We start from the raw sequence: 22,975 nt of genomic DNA on the forward strand, positions 1-22,975 counted from the left end.
CTGATGATTCTCTATTACCTTTTGATAACCCCAAACATTCCCAGAGTTAGTTGTCTCTAAATGCCCTGTATACCTGAATAAGACCCCTCTTAGATATCTATAAAAGACACTGTACAAGTTCAAATATTTTAGTCTTTCATAATAACTTAAATTTTCACATCCATGGATGCCCTTGGTATATTTCCACTGTACTCTTTCCAGTTTACTCATGCTTGTTTTCTTATAGGGTTTCCATATTGTTATTCCATACTCAAGTTGGGTCCAATGTAACTAACAAACAATGGCTTCATTATTTTTGATTTCCTAGACTTTATAAATCTTTTTATATAGCCTATAGTTTTATAGCTATCATTAACCAATTGGTTGATCTGATTAGAAAAACTCATAGCTGATTCTTCCCATATAACCAGGTCCTTAAAATGAGTCTATGGTTTCAATCACTGTGTGCTGTATTAAATATTCTCCTTTCGATTTATGTCTCCCAGATCTGATATGCTTAGTTTTTCATGTATTTATTTTGCAGACATGCCTTATCTGTAACACATGTAATCAGTTTGCCCAGTTTCAGGATGTCTGCATATAGACTGTAGAAGACCTCAGATGAAAAAGTTAGGTCTGGAAGATACAATCTAAACAAGTAATGGTCTAGGACAGAGCCCTGTGGGACACCCTGACTGTAACCATGGATTTCACCTGTCCAATTGCTGTATGATACTTGCCATGTCCAGTTTGTAAGCCATGCAGCTATCCATCTTATCAAGAGTACATCAATATCTAGTTGTACTAATTTATTGATCAGTGTTTTGTGTATGACCCTGTCAAATGCTGAAGTTAAATCTATATAAATTACATCACAGTACAATTTTTCATTCATAGCTGTTATTATATTGTTATAAAACATCATGGTACAGGTGGTAATAGATCTGTTTTCAACATATGCATGCTGATATATAGTTTCAAGTCCCAACCTATCCAGTTCTGACAATAACTTATCCAATATTACCTTCTCCATTATTTTTCCACAACATGAAAGCAGACTTAAGGGGCTGTATGAATCTGTGTTTGTTGTACTCCTCTTTCCCTTAAAGACAGGTTTAATAAGTGCATGTCTCCAATCTTGAGGAATCTCTCCATATTTATATGACCTAGTGAATAATGGATATAATGGTACTGTAAGTTCTTGCAAGTGTTCTCAGTTCATTGTTACTAATTCCGTCTCCTCCCTGTGCTTTGTTTGGATCAAGTTTGCATAGTTCTTTTTCAATATAATCTAATTTGATTCCAATATCTGGGGTTACCTGGATGTCATTAGGACAATGTATCACCCCTTTTGTAGAGCCAAACTGTTTTGTATAAGATTTTGTAAACATATCTATAATCTGTTGTTTCTGAGAATAAATTTTAGAATCTGCACACAGTTTAACAATTTGTATGTCTTTACTCCTTCCACATCGTATGTATCTATAAAAAGGTTTCCTATCATGCTTAATATCTTTATATAAATTTTCTTCAAATGTTTCTTAATCTTGTCTCACACTATGCTTAATCTCTTTGTCCAACTTGTTTATTTCAGTTTTCATTGTTGTAGTTTGACCTCTCTTCCATTTGTTATATTTTTTGTCTCTCACTTTAATCAGGTATCTTGTTCTTATGGAAATATATCCTCCTAATATTGTATATCTAGATCCTGATGTTAAACATTTTCAAAACTTTCCACATTCCATCTACAGTTTTTTTTCCACTGAACACCTCCCTCCATTTAGTTTTACATAGTGACTGTTTTGCTTCCATATAATCTGTGATTAATCTTCTGTGCAGTGGTTTAGATTTCAGTTTGACAGAATTATCTAGCAACAATAACCCCATGATCACTGCACATCAATGGTGGCAAAACTTGACTTGAAGTGGCAGTAATTTCTTTGAGAATGCAAACAATATCTAGTATGTTCCATCCTCTGGTAATTTTTTTTAACAATCTGAAGTAATTGTTGTTCCTGACTATACATGGCTGACAAACCATGCTGCTTAGCCAAGGAAAGACTAAACTAGTCCAGTAAAGCATGAAGGTATTTCTTCTCAATGCCAGCAGTCTAAACAAGAAACTCCAGTCTGTGAAAGCTCTCTTCATCCTGAGGAATTTACATGTCTTTTCAATTGCGGCTACATGTTTTAAAGTTGCAGGAGCAGCCCAGGGCTACAGTGCATACCACACATTTTGACCAGTGCACAGGAATGGAAAAAAAGGTGGAGGTGTTTTTAGTTACATTAAAAGACTGGTCCATCAGAATAAAGTACTTGAGCTTTCCACATCCAAATTACCTTAGACAAAGTAAGACATATCCTTGCAAGCTATAAATCTCCCCAGTACCCAGTAAAATCATAATACATACTTAAATGTAGTGGAGGCACTTTCAATTCAACACAGAACCATACTCATGAGCAACTTTAACTACCCCAGTATAAACTGGGAATTATACACAACCTGAAACATGAAGGCCCAGAGTTTCCTTGAATTTGAAAATGCAAACACTTTAAACTATTTTTTCCATATGTCCACTAGTAGTGCAAACATCCTCGACCTGGCTCTCACAGCCATAACACAACATTGTGCCATCCCTAGTGTACTTTCTTTGCTGGTCAAGCCACACCACAGAGCTGTTTACTTTGAAGTAAAGGTGAAACCTGAGACACTGGTTATCCCTGGAGCTTTTAGATATTATTCTAGGGCAAATATTCCAGTGCTAGGTAACTCCCTGGCAGAATTTTAAGCCCAACCCTATACTGTGAAAACATGCCTGCTGATGTGGAATTATTTGCAGAATCACTGAATAGTCATAACAGCATCATAAAGATAGATATACCTAACAAGATTAAGTGCAAGATTAAGTGTAGGCCAAGGACAATCACAAAGCTTTCTTCAACTATGTCCATAACGTCAAAGGCAATACACAGCCATGCAGTCTCAAATTAGTTCTAAGTGGTGTCAACTATATAAAAACAGATTTAAACTTGGAAAGAGACCACAGCTCTGTCCCTTGTGAGTTACACAGAAATTATTATTTTTTCTCACCCTTCAGCACTTAGGATAGTAACCAATTTTCCATCTTACCTTTAAAATATGCAACATTCACTGTGACCACCAGTTATTGGAAAGCCCACATTCTGGCTCTGAGTAGTCATCTTGGTATTAGTGCTTCTATTTTTCCCCTGGTGAAAGAAGGAGCACAGGAGTATTATATCCTGGAGACTCCTGATCACCAGAAAGCCTAATAACTGCTTCAAAGGTGCCAGCTTGGAATTTGTGCTGAGAGTTTGCTTCTTTTGATTGAAGGAACAGAGTGCATTGATTCCTGACTATTTCTGGTTGAGTAGTGAGTGTCTTTGCTTGACATTCCGGATTGGTCTGGTTGCTATTCAAGGCATCTACCAGGAAATGGCTGCAACAAGCCTCCAGAACCTTGCACCATTTGTGAAAAAACTGTGGATCACCAGACAGGCTGTGGCCTGCTTCTCATCTTGGGATTGGTGCTAATGTTTTGCTTCTTGTGAGAGAAGAAGCAAACAAGTATTGTATCTCAGCAGAGTGAAGCTGTGGTGAGACCGGCACTAGTAGTAGCCAGACAGTAGCCATTCACGTGACTCCCATCATTTCATCATTTTTGACAAGTTAATTATTTGTTTTCATTAAGTACTGTTCGATTTGTTTCTAACTCCAGAATATCTAGTATTCAGAATATCCACCTTAGGTCAATTTAAAACTAGACTCAAACAACATTTGTCACTTAACTGGCTATGTCAATGTATCAAGTCTGGCTAACTCTCTCTAGAATGTGTAAAAATCTGTTAACCAGTTTACTGTGTAATTTAATTTAATCCTGAGTTGTGCTCAGGATTAACTGCAACCTATGGAACTTGTTTAACTTGCTTACATATATAATCTCTGTAAATAGTCTGTTTGTAATATGTAATGCTGGTATTATGTAATGCTGTATCTGCTTACCCTGGGAGCTTTTCTCCCCGGGCCTCCGCTGAAAATGGACATGCAGCCAGTCGGACTATCCCGGTCAACAAATGTAAAATAAAAAATAAATAAATAAAATAAATCTACGTAAATACTTCATCCATAAATCATCAGGGCCAACTTATTGGTTTCACCTCAAGTGTTTGCCACTGCATTCTATAGACACAGACACCTTGAGTGACATTTTTCCTATAGAAGCATAATTGAAATTTCACCAATACCTAGTTACACACAGGACAACTAGTTTGCAGTGACAAGCACTGCCCCCAGAGTTGCAAACCAGATACTCCTGCTATTACTTTATATTCTCACTCCAACTGACTAATCAATAAAAAAGGGCGTGTTGCCATGGATATGAACTCTCCCACTACCTCCGTTACCAAATTGGTGGATATGGGCATCCTGAGGCAATGCAGAAATTGCCTAATATTTGTGGACAACAAGTTAATTCTCAAACAAACTGATATGGTATGAGAGAGATGTGTTTACACAATGTCTCTGGAGGCAAAGCTCTCACATAAAAGCACTCCTAGTGTCAATAAGGTTGTCAATAGTACCCACGCTGCACCCATTACACACAATTCAAATTAGGTACATAGATCCACATATTGTAAGGCACTTAAATGTAACCTTCCTAAACCCAAAATACCTCCTAGATGAATTATGCATAATAAATACCTTCAGCAGCCCTGAATGCACAAATAGAAAGCAAGCCACCACACAATCTAAAATTGTGGTCATTGGAGTCTCCAGTGTGAGACACATTGATGGCCCTCTCACCAAGGTGAGTAAGGAGAAAATCATGGTCAGTTGCTTATCAGGGACTAGGCTCTACCACATTACACATGCTCTTAAGTCATTTGACCACAAGTACCAGTATGACTCCATCATAGCCCATGTGGAGTAAATGACCTGAGACCTACCTCCCTAGACTCTATGAAGAGAGACATCATGGAACTCTTGGAATATGTGCCCCAGGCTGATATGAGCCGAGCATTGAGCAGCATTTTACCTTCTCTAAGGATGATGCCACAATATGAACAAAAGATGACTGACTTTAATAATTGTCTTAGTTTCTGGTGTCATTCTAAGTGGGTACAATATCTGTCAGCATGGAAGGAGATTATCAGTAGAGCATGTTGCTTTGCCAGAGCTGCACCTCTCCCCTCTAGTCTTTTGAATATTAGCTAAAACATTGTCTTCCCCCATAGTGCCTATTTTAGGCAATGCCAAATTGAAAGCAGTTCTGACATAGCAAATCAAAGCCAAGAAAATCTAAACACATTACTGCTTAATGCTAGAAGTCTAAACAAGAAAATCCACTCCCTTGAAGCTCTCTTCACCCCAGAGAATGCTGATGTCTGTGTGGTCACTGAGACATGGTTTAAAACTGCAGAGAGCACATCAGCAGTGCAAGGTTATAATGGCTTCTCCACATTTAGACCAGCCACTACACAGACAGGTGTTAAAGGTAGAGGTGTCTAGATTTACATAAAAAATAAATATACCTCAAAGCTGATCAAATAGAACAATGCACTTGAACTTCTCTATGTTCAAATCATCGTAGGCAAAATCCATTACCACTTCCTTGCAAGCTATAGGTCCCCCTCTACGACCCAGGAAACCCATACCATGTACTTAAACTTATTGGAAATAGTCACCATCCAACCTAATGCCAAATTCATGGATAACTTTAATTACCCCACTAATATCTGGAAATCTTATATGACACCAAACATTCAGGCACAGAGATTCCTGGATTTTGTAAACACAAGCTCCCTGGACAAGATTGTCAATACACCAACCAGGGGTGTAACCACACTTAATCTGGTTGTCATTAATATGGGAAAGTTCTGCGCACGTCATAGTGTAATGTGTTCTCTGGTATGGTCAGACCACAGAATGGTCTCCTTTGAAGCAAAAATAAAACCTGAGACCCCAGCTAACCCTGGAATATTCAGGAACTACTCTAAGGCTAACATCCTGCTATTAAGTGATAACCTAGCAAAATGTCAAGCACCCATAAACCTTGAGAACGCTGCTGTCTCTGCAGAACTGTTCACAGAAACACTATACAAACATGTTAATAGCTGCATAGAAGCAGTTGTACCCACCAGGAATAAGTACAGAACTAATTCTTATAAGAATCCAATCTGGTGAAATCACAAAATCGATAGGCTGTATTACAGAACAAAGAAAATCATGGCACAAAATTAGGAGGTGCAGCACTCAGCAGGATAAAAGCACTCTCATCCAACTAAACAAACAACTCAGAGGATAAATAAAGCCTACCAAAGCCATATTTGAGGTATGTTTGGCCTCCCAGGCAAAGGACAACTACAAGGCATTTTTTAGCTTAAAGAAAATACACAATTGTGGGCAGAGCTCATTATAAATGAAGCCTTCTATACTGAGCCAGAAGATATAGCAAACTTACTGGCTGACAATTTCAGCTGCAACTTTACCCCTCTCTTCCACTTAATCTTCCCGCAGGAAATACCATCAAATATAACTCTTCCTGCTATCATTAGGGAACAGGTCCTTAATGCTCTTTCTTGGGCCAAGAACACTGCATCAGTTCACACAAACAATGTCCCAAGTTGCCTTCTAAATAGCATGAAACATGATTTATCAGGCCTTTATGAATTGCTATTTAACTGTAGCCTCAAAATAGGTTTCATGCCTCATGAATGGAGAACAGCATTAATCATTCCTCTGCACAAAGGTGGATCATCTACAGACCCTGGAAACTACAGACCCATAAGTCTCACTAGTCTCATATGCAAAGCCATGGAAAGAATTGCCATGGAAATGATAGTAAATCTGCAGACAGTGGACACAATCCAATTTGGTTTCATCAAGGGGAGGTCATGTTTACTCAACCTAGTGAACTTCTTTGAGAAGGTCATCAAACCAATGGATGAGGGCAAAATGGTTCACACTGCATGCCTTGACATGGCCAAGGCATTCAACACAATACCCCACTTGGGCATTGTTGACAAATTCAAGAAGTTAGGGACAAACCCTTATGTCATCCAGTGGATAGCCACCTGGCTTGCGGACAGGACCCAGGAAGTTAGAAATGGGGAGGCCATCTCTACAATGAGGCCAGTCACAAGTGGAATCTCGCAGGGATTGGTGGTGCAACTGCTCCTTTTTGGCATTTACTTCATAGAAATCAAAACCAATGTCAGTGGCCCCTAACTGACTAAATTTGAAGATGATTGCAAATTAGGAGCTGTCATTGGATCCCACACTGACACAAATGTTCTCTAGGAAGGGCTGACACAGGCAAACAGATGGTTTCAGAGCCATGGACTAAATGCCACGAAATGCATAATGGTTTGCTTTGGGAAGTCATCTGCTCCTGGTAGCTATCAAATTGACAACACATTCCTAAGAGTAGTCAGGGACTTGGAGACACACATAGACAGTGATCTAGCTTTTGCAATCATGTGTCTATTGTAGTGAGGAAATCATTCTATGTCGTGCAACTTATAAACAAAGGTATGGCATCTAGGTTCAAGGAAGCCATTGCTCTACTGTATTCGACATTCATCAGAGCTATCATTGAGTACAATGCTCCCTTTAGTATGAGTCTAACCAGGCATATCCAACAATTGTAACATCCACAGTGGTTCCTCACTGAAATAATACAGGGCATAAGTAACAAGTCCTATGCAGACCACCTCAAGGCCATATCCCTTTGCTTGTGATAAGAAATATGAAATAAGATCTGCTGGAGAGACAGGTATGTATCCCAGACACTACCCCAACAGGTTCCCCACCCGTGTGAAGCAGGGTTCCTCCCTAACACAACTCAAGTGTAATTTGGACATCTGGATGGGGGAACAGGAAATTCATCCCTTGCTTGACACCTATGTCTCTAATGGACACAGCCTGTAAATTTTTCATCTCCCAAGCCCTGCTTACACCTGTCAAAGGTACCAGAATTTGGCAAAGATTTGCAATGCACGGCTAGGTTTAAGAAGGTCATTGTGGTTGTTATCCTAGTAAACACCTATGAACCTATAAGACTGGTCGACAAATTTAGCTCCATTGTATCCCTCCTTTCCTCAGAAGATGCCCCCTCTGGAAATACCCACATCCATAACCTCCCCCCCAGATATCACTAGAAAGCACATGATCAAGGTGCTCCCAAGGCCAAGAACACTATATCAATGTGTCCTGATAATCTCCCAGGATGACTACGTAATAGCATGAATCAACAAGTATTGGCTCACTAGAATTGCTATTTAACCACAGCCTCCAAACAGTTTTCTTGTCAAATGGGTGGAGGGCTTCAACAGTTATCCCATTGCACAACAGAGGCCGTCCACAGGTCCAGGGAATTATTGACCCATAGGTCTGTCTATCCTTATATGGAGTGAATAATCATGAAATTCCTAAATGACAACATAGGTAACCTTGGACCCAAATCAGTTTGAGTTTGTCAAGGGCAGGTCTTGCCTGCTCAGCTTAGTGGACATCTTTGAGAAGGTCACCAATGCAATGGACGAGGACTAAATGATGCTTACTGCCTACCTTGACCTGGCCTAGGCATTATATGCAATACCTCATGTAGGCATTGTAGCAAAGGTCACTAAACTAGGTAAAAAACTATACATTGCCAACTGGATAGCCATCTATGTACAGGCAGGACCCAATAAGTTGGAATAAAGAAGTTTGCCTCCACAAAAAGCCAGATACTAGTATGGTGCCTCTGGGCTTAATGCTGGGGCCACTCCTGCTTGGTATGTGCTTCTCTGAGGTCAATGGTAGTGTAAAATACCTCTGTCTAACTAACTTTGTATATGATTATAAATTGGGTGCAGTCACTGAATCCCCCCAAGACATAAATATCCTGTAGGAAGGTCTGACACAGACTAATAATTGGTGCCAGAGTCATGGTCTAAAACTCAATGTCAAAAGTACATCATGGTATCTTTTGGAAAGATAGCCACCCAGAAACATTGACAATACTTCCCTTACAGTGGACTCTGTAGTCAGGGAGTTGGGAATGCATGTAGATAGTGATTTGGCATTTGACTATCATGTGTTTAGTGTAGTGAAAAGATCATTCTATGTTCTGCAACTTCTAAGCAGGGTCATAACATCTAGATCCAAACATGTCATTGTTCTACTGTACTCTGCTGTCATAAAACCAATCGTTGAATATGACGCCTCCTTTGTTATGTACTTGGCCATGCATATGCAACAACTTGAGTATCCACAGATTGCTCACAAAAAGAATGCATAGTATGGAATCCAATTCTATGCAAAATACATTAAAGCTTTGTCTTTATATTCATTGTCCTACAGACTTCTGAAAGGCAGCCTATACATGGCCTATAAAAGATTTTCCCATCCAGCTGTAATCAACCTGTTATCCACCCATAAAACAAATAGCATCAGGAACTCCCAATCCAGGGACCTAAACCTCACCTGCAACATAAATAGAACATGCTGGAAGGACAGACGAGTCTCAGAGGCTTCCCCTTCTCTGGAACAAGCATCCATCCATGTGAAGCAGAGGTGATCCCTGCATTTATTTAAGCAAAATCTGGATCAGTGGATGGGGAAACATAAATATATCCCTGGTCTGATACTTATGTATCTGTTAGAGAGTGGAAGCTTGTAAATGCTTGCCCCTCCATGACAAAGTATACATGCCCCAAAAATCATGGGAAACAGCACCCATCAAATTGTATTGGGAAGTATGGTAGGCTTAAAAAGGCATCATGGGATGAGAACCTATTTTTCTTCTATGATGCTATGATTTACAGGTTTCTTCAGCAAGTAAAACTTAAAATATTTCTTGTTTTCCAAGACTTACTACATGTAGCATTGGTATTATTTAAACTGAAAGGAAAATAGCTTCTGATCTAGAAAAAAAAACTCAGAAGTCTATACAATTATTTAAAATTTATTAGAGCCTTAGTTTTTTAAACGTTTTAGAGTTGATTTGATTTTTATATGATGGCAGGTATGGTAAATTCTTACCTTCTTCAGGCAATTCCTTATATTATCTCATTTTATCAGTTCAGATTTGTTCCTGAATATGTCTTATCTGAATCAGAAAGTTCAGTCTATACTTGGATAACTTTACCCTCAATAGCTGAGGTTCACTGATCCAATGCTTCTGGCACTTGATGTTTATGATGCATTTAACTTTATTAACAGCGACCTGTCATTTACTAATAGACAAAATGGCAAGTCAAGTACCTTTGAATAATGTTTTTGTGGTATTACTGAAATTACCAGTGATGTTTCAAAGTATTAATGATCAAGATTCTTTTTATTTCAAATAGTTTAATGGTGTTAGTCTGAGGTGTTCCTTGTAAAGAATGCCATAACAAGTTTGGGCCAAAGTGGCCTGTTAGTGGGCAAGCTTCACTGGGGATGGTGCATCAGTGCAGTATTCCACTGATCTATGAAACCATAAGAGTATTACGGATTTGGTTACTGAAGTGAACAAGAACATTTTTTTTTTACCCCTTAACTTTGAATTGAAGAGGCACTGGTCTGGGGAACTGCACACTGTACCAGAATTTTTTTTTCTACTGGTCAACCTTATTATTTAAAATGATTGTTAAAGTACTACTGGGTTCAATCACAAAAAATAATTGAAACCTAGGGAAAGCATATGTCTGTGTGTGTGTGTGTGTGTGTGTGTGTGTGTGTGTGTGTGTGTGTGTGTGTGTGTGTGTGTGTGTGTGTGTGTATATGTATGTATATATATATATATATATATATATATATATATATATATATATATATATATATATATATATATATATGGGTCTATCTGATAACACCGACATGCCAAAGCACCGACAACGAAATATCTGACACGACAAAACCGAAAGTTGAAAAACCGGAAAGTTCACATGCCCGACAAACCACATTCCCGACAATCAACAAAACAAATAACTTTCCCGAAAAACACAAACACAACACAAGTGCACCAAAAACCTTACAAACCTATACTAAACTTTACATACACAACTATATATGCACTAACCTTAACCCAAACCCTAACCCTAAGGTCCGTCACTATCGCACACTTACCTTACCTGCACCCTAACCCTAACTCACTTAATCCACCCCTAACTCTTAAGTCCTTCACTACCGCACACTTACCTTACTCGCACCCGAACCCTAACTCACTTAACCCGCCCCTAAACCTAATGTCTGTCACTATCACACACTTAACTCACCCGCACCCTACCCTAACATCCCTCACTATCACACACTTACCTTACACATACCCTGACCCAAACGTCTGTCCCTATCGCACACTTACCTTAACATGTCGGTGTTCTCAGCGTCTGGATTCTCAAATGTCGGTCTTCTCTGTTGTTGATCTTCCGGTGTTGGTTATCTCGTTGTCGTTCTTCTCAGCTTTTGGCGTAATCAGGCAGACCAATATATATATATATATATATATATATATATATATATATATATATATATATATATATATAGCTATATATAGATAGATATAGATATAGATATATAGATATATATAGATAGATATAGATACACACAAACACACACACACACACACACACACACACACACACACACACACACACACACACACACACAACACACACATACACACACACACACACACACACACACACACACATACATATACACACAAAGATAAATATACTAGACTAACTTAGATTAATCTTAATGGGCAGTTGGAAGACGAGCCATCCTGGAATAGAGTAATACTGCTGCCAAGGGTGTTAATCTCCTTCAAACTGAATCATTGCTTCCATATTTGCTATCCAAGGAGATAGTGTGCTATGATCATGCAGCACATAGGCCATGTGCGACTCAGAGAAATTACTGCATCCCCTCTTAACAGCAACTTTGATGTGTCCACAGCCTCCTCCTGAATCAATTGTGGAGTTGAGCCTAAGCATGCATTCTTCCCCCCAGGATGGGCAATCCCTATCCTCTCTTCCTGTACCAGTAATATAATGAGAGTCAGCTCAGCTGTAGTAAGGGCTTTATCCTTATATGTATCCCTGCTACCAAAGTTAGGGCTAAACAGAGTGTTTCCAGTTCCTTTCCCTTAATATCATGTACAACCCAGTGCTGCCTGTTGCTCAAAAGGATGGCAGAATTATCCTAGCAGTGGTTGAAGGACTGCATATCAAACTCTTAGCTTACATTCAACTCATTAGATGACAGTTTCACAGCACTTTTAGAAACTATTGTGGTCTATGGTACGTTCTCCGATCCTAATTTTAGGACATACCCTGTGTTTTTCCCCTGCTTAGTAAAAAAAAAGAAATATGGTGTAATGAGTCCTAAAGTAATGAAGCCCTGACTGTGTCCCAGGTGATACTGGTTTGGTTAGTGAGTTAGACATTGGCAGTGTGGCAGGGAAAATGGGCATGTGCATTCTAGGTAGGAGAATGTGGTTCTCTGATTGCTTAGGTATCCACTCCTGAACTAATCACTGGCAGACTGTAGGGATGGCATTAGATGAGTGGGAAAAAGTGTAGTGATTGATGGACTGCTGGACATTCCACTCATTATCTTGTGACATCTGTGTTCCATTCATTTCTTATCAGGCTTCTCACCACTGGAATTTGTTACCACAATACCTGTGGTAGTGCTCATAACTGGCCTCCTTCAATAGAGCACCTAAACATATCTTTTGCTATCGCATATGATGGGATGAGTTGTATGAATAAATCCATTTATTTAATCCACTGTTTGTTACATTATTGCCTGCTATTTATTAATTCATGTATTAAGTAATTTATGTTTTTATCTGTTTGGTTACCTATATGATGTTTTGTGTAAAAAACACCCGAATAAAGTTGAAGTTGCACATCTACGGTAATAACACAGACATTTTATATTTCAACATCTGTGCCATCAACACATTCAAGGAACTTCCCTAGAAAGTCCCTACTATCCTTAACATATAACTTCAACTTTGAAATCTATGGTTTAAAATATGCTTAACATAAATTGACAATGGCTGCATCATCCACCGTGACTACTGACTATTGAAATCTGTTCTGGTTTACCTTAGTCTTATGGATGTGTAGCTATTCAAATTTAACACGTAGAATATTTTTGACACTAAGAAGTATATGGCTAAATATTCATTGATGTAATCATTAATCAACATACCACGAAAATATTTACCTGTTTTAGCATGTTGTTTACTTCACATGTAAGAGTATTTTTTGCTTATTAATATTGGATAGCATATAAGCACTATTTTCATTGTAATACCTGCCATCAAGTGTTATACTGCCTCCCTTCTTAATTATGCTATCCATATGTCCATATGTCTATTTTTTATTAGACTCTGCAAAGTTACCTTCCCTTCTCTACTTAGATTCTAAAGACATTCAATTTACTGAACAAAGTTCTAATTTATTTAGTACACACTTCTTTAAATGCAACTGCAACATTATTTTGGGATAAAGCAACCAGGCTTAGCGTTTAACAAATCTATAACTCATGCCATTCCTCTATCCTTCTTCTCTACTTCACGTATGACATGCGGATTAATTGTTACTACATAAAGTTTTATATTCCTGTCCAACCAGAATAAAAGAAAGTAAATTATGTAGTACCTAGTTTCATCATCTGTCACAGGTTAATTGTTATCAAAGACTTCATATCTGCAGCTATTTTTCATACAAAAAGTTAGTTTCGATCCCATTATTTTACTCACATTAATGTTTTAATAGTTCTTTCCCAACTGCAAAGAAATATAACTTTATATTGTTGCATTTACTTGTATATTGTAAAAGCTCAGATATATGCTTCCAGATTTTGTATACTTCAGTTTGTGTGCTATGAGTATTTTTTCCTAATGTTTTGGATACAGCCCTGGATAAATCAAGGAGACATAGGGAACCTGTTAGAAAAGTCAATAAGAAGAAATACACATAATGAAAATGCTTAAATGATGCTAGTAACCTGTAATGAATTACAAATGTAGTGAACTATCTTTCAAGTTGTTTAAAGCTTTCCTCACTGTTTGAGGTAAATGACTTAAAATTCACTCAGATACCACAGTTTCACTTACATCCAACAAATAAGGAAGCAAATAACATATGGGGTGGTACTGACCACTGACTTATTCCTTCCTCCCTAGTTACCCACATAGAAACAGTATCTAGGCTATGCTATAGCCACATTGTTGTCACACCTGAAATACAGCCAGGATGGCTAATCAGAACCAGAGGAGGAACTCAGTAACTGCAGTGCAGTTTGAAAGGATTTGCAGTAGAGTTGAACACTTGTGCCGTGTCCCAAACTTGTTCTCTGGTAGCACGGTTTATTCACAATTATACAAAACTGTCAGTAAGCTGGTTAGGTGGCACAGAGAGTTTGATTTAATCTGTAGCACTACAAACAATTGCTGAACTATTAGAGATGCTCAAACATCCAAAGGGTGGGTTTCCTCCCCCAGCAAGAGATCAAAAACTCAGACTTGAAGCTCAATGTTGTTGGCAAAAGCTGAAGGTGCAAATGCCATTTAATTGAAGAGATTGAAGAGGAATGGCAAGTCCATTATCTAGATATCAAATTGCACTTGATTTATGTTATATTATTCATGTCCTCCATCACAGAGAAGAAAAGTTTGTCTGACAGTAAGATGTCAGCTTGGTGCCAAGCTGTCAGACAATCTGTGTAAAGCATTTGCTGAATGTCTTCACACCACTTTACTACTCAGAATTAAATGCATTATTATTCACAACTTGTGTTACTGCTACAAACCACTCTTGCTTGAATGTGTGGTCACATGGTACAAATGCAATAGGAAACCCAGCTTCCCACCTTACTGCAGGCAGTTGCTAAACAATTCTGTGTTTCTACACATATATGGGTGCATGTAAATGTATCTAACTCACATGTTATCTAAACATAGGGCAGGATTCACGAAGGCTTGCACGGAGTGTAAGAGACGTGCAATACTCCATGCAAGCCTCGCGATCCAGGAACAGCCCTAAACTCCATGTAAGAGACCAGCTAAAACGTCTCTTACACGGACTGGGCGTGGACATGCTAAATACCTCACTTGCAGCTGAAAGGTATGCAAATGAGGTATATTAGTGATCCACGAAGCAGAAACCAGTCCGTGTAAGAGACGTTTTAGCTGCAGAAATGTACTCAGTTGACAACTGAGTACGTTTCTGCAAATTCCACAACGGAGCCATGTCAGCTCCAAAAAAAGGGTGCATATGACTCAGGCAGCATGCCAATGGCCAAATATGTGGCCATTGGCAATATAACCTAATGCCAAAATATTAAAAATAAAACCCAGCGCAGCCCTGTGCAAACGGGCTGCGCTGTATAAAACATGAAAATGAAGGTTATAAACCCACAAATGTGGGTTTCATGCAATACATGGAATGACAATGCAGAGACCAGCAGACCAAAAACAACATGGCCACAGTGTAGTGGTTGCTAAGAGGGGAAGCTGAGTCTAAGACATGTAACTAAGCATTAGTAGGCAATCTCATGTAAATGAGGGTTAAGATACTGAATCTCACAGTCACATAGCAAATGAGCACAGTCTGAGTAGTGTAAGAGATACATAAGGGGGAGGAATAGAGTAGGAGATAGGTGACATCACAGGGGGGAATGGTAGAAAGAAATGCAGTTCATTGGAGGCCAGTGTAACATGACAGATGACAGACACAGATCATGGAAAGAGGTGTGCCACTAGATAAGTCATGGAAAGTCAAGAAATGGAAGGTGTACACTGTTACTTACACCAAAGTTTCTTGCTGGGCGTGCATGCGCACGTGTGCGCGCCATGAAGCGCAAGTAGGGCAGTGTGCGCGCGTGTAAGGCAGACTGAGCATGTGGGAGCGTGTTGGGATATGTTTAACACTGTTTGCGTGGGTGTGAGCGCGTGTAGGGCAGGCTGAGTATGTTGGAGGCTGTTGGCAGACGTGTAACAGTGTTTACGCAGGTGTACGTGCGTTTTAACCCGAATAAGTAGATTCTGAACTGTGTAAGCACATGTGCGCATGTGTAAGCCACTGTGAGCGTGTTTCTGATGGTATGCACATTGCTCCCCCCTGAGGAAACAGAGAGGAAAAAGGAAGCAACAGAATTAATAGGAAGCTAGCAGGGATAACTGCTGAAGCTAGAAGGTGAAAACAATTAGAAGCAGGCAATTACACAGGCAGAATAGTAGCCCAGCCCAGCACTTAAAACTCTGCAAACAGTAGTGCAGGATGTTTCCTTTAAGAGACACTGCAAGACAGGAGTAAGCTAATAGAAGTGAAAACTGAAAAAGCTGAACTCAGAGCAGAAATGTTAGGGGCTGCCATAGCTGTCATAATGAGACATAGGCGACTTGCTGAGGGTGGTGACAATGCAGATGGTGCCAGACAACCCACAGTGAGGAGACGGAGAAGAGTGTACAGGCCCAGGGTCACCTACCACGGGTTACATGAGCTGGAGATAGTAGAGCGCTATAGAGTGGACAGAGAGCTCCTGCAGCAAATTGTTGAGCTGTGCAGGCCACGCCTCACACACAGAACCATCAGAGGGAAACCCATCCCAGTGGAAACCAAGGTATGTGTTGGCCTAAGAATACTAGCAACAGGTACCTTCCAGAGTCCAACTGGCGATATGATGGGGATATCACAGGCATCAGCATCCAGGGTACTGCACCAGTTCCTGGATGCCATGTCAGCACATGTCGGTGATCATGTATATTTCCCCAATGCCCGTGAGGTATAGGCCAGCAATATGCATCTCTTCCAGCAAATAGCGGAATACCCTGAGGTAGTGGGTGCAATAGACTGCACGCACATACGCATCAAAGCACCAGCCGGTGAGTGGGGTAGGGCCTACATGAACTGCAAGGGCTTCCCCTCCATCAACTGCCAGGTCGTGTGTGATGCCCAGGGCATAATAATGAATGTGTGTGCTGGCTGCCCTGGGAGTTACCATGATTCCCACATCTGGCATTTGATGCAGTTGTACCAGACATTTGCCAGTGGGGACATCCCACAAGGACACCTAGTGGGGGATGCAGGTTATGCACTGGAGCTGTGGCTGATGATACCCATCAGAAATGCACACACACCTGAACAGGAACGCCATAATGAGGCACACGCACAAACACGTAATGTAATAGAGCGTGTGTTTGGGCTGCTCAAGTCATGGTTCCAGTGTCTGGACACATCTGGTGGAGCCTTGCAGTACACACCAACTACATGTACCCAAATTGTCATGGTATGTGCTATGCTACATAATATGATCTTGCGAAAACAGCTGCAGCAGGACCAGCATAGGGCTGGGCCAAACAGCCCCCCACCATTGCCAAGGCCATCACAGGCAGAGCGTGACTCGGAGGAGGAACAACCTGAGCCTTCCCCAGTAGGCAGAAGAAGGCGTGCCCAGTATGCCCTGGCCTTGGCAAAGAGGCAACGCATAGCACATACACTGGCTCAGTAGGAACCCTGGGAATGATACCCCCTCTGACTCACTCAAATAATAACATGGATGCCTAAAATGACATGACCTGCTCACAAACATGTACAGGGAAGTGTAATATGCGCATCCGACAGAGGCATCCCTGCAGCACCACCTGAGGCATGAATGCCATGTGTTAAGTAATGTAACACCATGTACTATATGCACACATGAGCACCCTGACTAACATCCACCCTCACCAAGCATGAAGCCACAAAATGACGATGGGATGATCAAGTGCAATAACTGGCTGAAGTAATGCAGTTAGTCAAAGGGGAGCCAATGTGTTTCAGGCTGGGAAGACATGCGGAGCATGACATGATGCACCACCTGCTAGGGGTGGCATGCACCTATCATGCCATGCCCCATGGATACTGGCAAAGGCTGTCAGTACCCACAACATGCCCTGAATAGGTAAGTCTCAAAACACAAACCCACCTTCATAGGTTCTACAAGGGATAGGAACCTAGATGTAATGCTACCCAATGACAGATGTATAAACAGCAAGATGTGTGCAGTGTAAATGCACACAGTATGGAGAATGTAGATACCAGTCCTGTAATAGAGAACTGGGTCAAGGCTCACATCAGCACCCTAACACTACCAGGTCACACCTCATACTGTGCTGTACAGCCGCAAAACATGGAACAAGCTACAAAAGGAGGGTGACTAGCAAAAAATCGCAAAGATAACCATACCCCCATGTTGGTACTACAACAAGAAGCAGCATGGATTAGCCATGGTCAAATACCAATGGCTAAAACCGCCTCCCAGTATATAGCCTGCTGCAGACTACTGTCCTAATACTAGGAACTGCACCTGGCCTATGTCGGAATACATGAATATCTCAAGCCCCTCAAACCACATTATATTGCTTGACTGAAAATACCCAGACATACACTGGGAGCATTATACTAGCACCAACACAGTAGGAGAAAATTACCCAGATTCCATAAACCAAAATGCCCAGGAACAATGTACCACTCCCACAAGAGGGGTAAGCATACTGGATGTGATAATCAGCAACATGGGTACTGGATGGCAAGATGAGAAGTGTACCCCTCACTGGTAAGACCAGACCATAGAGTAATCACACTGGATATTCACATCCTGACCCCAGTCCCTGGCCAGAATACCACAGTGAAAAACATGTGTAAAGCATAGGTTGCAGCCCTCAAAACCGATGTTGAATCCACAAAAGGCCCTGTGCAAGTGCAGAATATGAGACACACCACAGAACATGCTATACAGGCATTCCATGAACACAGCCAGGAATGCTTGGAGTATGCAATCACAAATAACAACAACACACAATGCCATACACGCAGGCATCTGGCATGCCGGACTCCAGCCATTACCAAACCATGCAAGAGAATGAGGAAGCTACCACATGATAGAGCAAACATAAAAAGGGAAGTAATCACTGACCAGTAGTATGGCAATAACATATGTCCACACATACAATCCACTAAGTCCAGCCACAACAAGTAGAATCTGTGAATCCAGAGGCAATGTGACACCAGTCCCAAGTACACAGACAACCACAACACCCTCCAATAAATACAAATATATGTGATAGATGCATCCATGTATCCAAACCAGAGGTTGAGCTCCACCAACTCAGTACTGTCAAAACTAGTCAGGAGGAGAAGGTAACCACATACACCACAAACCCAGTCCCACATAGACCTACCACAACTGTAAACCAAACACATAAACACAGACAAATATTCCCGGAGGCCTTAATTACAAACACACCACACCAACAGAAGCCTCCAAAGCAGATCACAAGCAACCACAACCTTCAAACATAGCACATGCAATGAATAGTACGCAAAGCTGGTGTGCCAAACAGTCACAGGCCAGAAGGAGAAACAACATGCCTGATACAGTCATAATAGGTGTCTGTATAGGCAGACACACTGCTGTCCCACTCACCAGACTGAACAAGGGAAAGGGTAGAGTAAGCTGCCTGTAGGCTGCCACAAAATGCCACATAACACAAGTATGCAGGTCACCCCAAAGCAAGCAGAAATATGATGCACTCAATGTCCATGCTGGTGTGAATTACCTGAGATGTACCTCCCTGGTCAACATGAAAAGAGACATGGATGGTCCCTCTGAGTATGTACCCCAGGGCGGTATGACACTGGCTGTGTGCAGCATCCAACCCTCACCAAGAATGATGCCACAGTACAAACACAGAATGCTCATGTTTAACAGCTAGCACAGTTACAGCTGTCAGTCCAAGAGGGTCTAATGTCTGTCTGCTTGAGATGTCAAGCATGACAAGCCATGCTGCTGTTCCAGGGATGGCTTGCAGCTGTTACCCGTGTGCGTCTGGATACTGGATAAGGCCTTTGCCACCTCCATAGAGCCGTATGTAGGCAAGGCCAAAAAGACTACCCACCACCCTAGAAAACATAAGTGGTAGGAAACATAAGGGTAATGCTGACCAATGCCAGATGTGTAAACTGCAATATGCATGCCCTGAGGCACTTCCCATTATGGAGAACATCGATGTCTGTGCAGTGACAGAAGCCTGCTGCAAGCCTAGTGATAGCACACCAGCACTACTAGGTTATACCACATATCATGTGTTATAGCCCCAACACCTGCACCAAAACATCAAAGGAGGGGGAGTATCCATATGCAGCACAGACACCCATATTGCCAGGTAAATGACAATGCACAAAGCAGCGGAGACCACCCATGTGCACATAACTGTAGTCAAAACTGCTGTACAGTCTGTAGCATGCGACAGACCACACTCTCACACAGAAGAACTCCACCCAGACATCCGAAGACACTGGACAGTATGAATGTCACACCAAATACCAGACAAGGTACACACAAATTATCACATAGGTGTCAAACCATTATGCATGCAAGGAGTAATCAGGGACCTAGGGACACAGGTCGACATTAATCTGTCATGTGACACCCACAATGCCAATGTGGCTATGAAGATTGTCGATATTGGACACCGTATCATGAAAGGATTCACATCAACATCAACAGAGGTCACTGTGCCGCTGTACTGTTCCCTTATCAGACCCATAATGTAGTACAATGACTCATATGGGATGTACCGTACGTGACACCTGCAGCGGTTCGGAAGACCTCATAGTTACCCCACCAACAGAATAAAGGGTGTGAAATATATGTCATATGCTGCCTGGCTGTAGACACCCCAGATGATTGCAGTCACACACTGCCTACACAGAGGCATTGTATGTCTGTTGTACAAGGCCATGTCCAACACAGGAGTAATGGACATGCTCCACCAAAGGAAATCAAAGCCATTGGAGCTGTGAGAGTCACAGATGTCAGCCTCAACACATAATGAAATAAGATGTGCTGGAGGGACAGATACATAACCCAGAGGCTCCCCACACCCAGAAACAGGATCCCAATCCATGGTAGGCAGAGCCCCTCACTGACACCCCTCAACAGGAATATTGCCAAGTGGATGGATGACTGTACATGTATACTGGGGGTCCTCACTGTGTCACGACCAGACAGAGGCACAGTGAAGAACTTCATAAATGGCCATACTTGAACATAGCAAGGGGTGGCGAAAGACACACACACTCTGGCTAGGCTTACTAATGGCCTAGGGTGTATAGCCTAGTATGAACCCATGAACCTATGAAGATACAAAACGCACAGGACACTAAGGATAATCACAAGGGTTACCCAACTGATGGTAGGAACCATGTTGGGCATCCACAGATATGCTCCAAATCACACAGATATTACAAACAACATACCAAACACACACACATATTGCTAAAATACAACCTGTCAGGTGCAGTGCAAACACCCCCCCCCCGAGTGCAAAATACCTATCCCAGCAGACTGATGGTCCCCTGACATTGCAGATGCTGAGGTAACAGCCATCATCTGCAAAGCAGAACACACAGCATCAAAGGTATGTGATGGTGTCCTGTGCTGAGGCCAACATGGACTCCAAGAATAATGGAATGCCAAATCACACTACTGCCCAATGTCAGCCTTACCACAGGATATGTACCCAAAGAGCAGTGTACAACAACAGTGGTCCATCACAACAAAGGTGTTGCCTGAATGGATACTCCAAACTGTCACCCCAGGATCCTGACAAGCTTGTTCTGCACAGCTATGGAAAGGATCAGTATGTACCACAGACAGAAGGCTATTGTGGACCTACTGATACTGGACCCTACACAGTGTGGCTGTCGTAACTGCAGAACCTGCCCCTAAACATGTCTGACCCATTTGAAGCAGTCATTAAGGTCATTGATGAGGGCAATGTGGTCCACACAGCATAGCTGGACCATGCACATGCTTCTAGACAATACCGTATGAGTTCAGTATGGATATGTTCACCAGCTTAAATATATACCCCTATGTCAGTAGAGGGGTTGCAAACCAGACCAAGGACAGAACTGACATGGTCAGACATGCCGCATCCATGTCAGACTACAAAGCAGATATGAGTGGCATCCCACAAGGCCTGTTCTTGGCCCCCCCCCTGTTCTGTATATATGTCCCATAGGTATAGGCCAACATGGAAGGACTGTGACTGAACATGTATGCAGAGAAGTACAAACAGCCCACCATATCCGACATCCAGCTGACACAAGCAACCCACAAAAGGGCCACCTACAAACAGACAACTGTAGTCATAGCCATGTCAGCAAGCTAATTGCAGAACTGTGTATAGACAACCACCGTGGATATACAGTAAGTGCCCACAAATTACCACACAGGTGTTAACCCATGAGGTACCTAACATGTAATGTGAGACCTGGGTACAAAAGGTGATAGATATCCTGCACTGGACAAACATGTGGCTGTAGTGTTCACAGAAACATGTACCATATACCCACCCAAACATGAAGGTTGGCAGATGTAGATAAGGGGAACTCACTGTGGCTCTGCAGTCATCCTCCATCAGCATCACAACTGACTACAATAGCCCCTGTGGGATATACCGCAGCAGACACCTCCATCAACTGTAAAGTCCACAACAGTACCCCACCAGGGGTAGCAAAGAGCATGAACAGATGCCATGTGTCACCTGAGTAAACAAACTGCAGCCCCACACACTGCCATACTTCCCAGCTACAGGAAAGCTGTGCCTGATTTATGAAGCCATGTCCAACCTGGAATGAATGAACATGTTGCACCTTGTACAATCTGAATGGCAGTGAGCTATGCACATGAGAGACCTGAACCCCAGCACTGGCATACATAGGACAAGCTGTACAGAATGATCCATAACACAGAAGGCACCCCCACTCTTCAGTAAACTCCTGGTACAGGTCAGCCAGAGAGTCACATATCGACACCCCTCAAGAGGAATCCTGATGAGTGTATGGGAGATGGTAGGCTAACCCTGGGTATCACTGTTATGTCAGAGGTAGACGGAGGCACAGTATACTAACCATGACATATGCCATGGCAAACTCCAGTTAC

The sequence above is a fragment of the Protopterus annectens genome, chromosome 8.part0 (assembly GCF_019279795.1).
Source record: "Protopterus annectens isolate FY-2018-M chromosome 8.part0, PAN1.0, whole genome shotgun sequence".
Classification (NCBI taxonomy): domain Eukaryota; kingdom Metazoa; phylum Chordata; order Ceratodontiformes; family Protopteridae; genus Protopterus; species Protopterus annectens.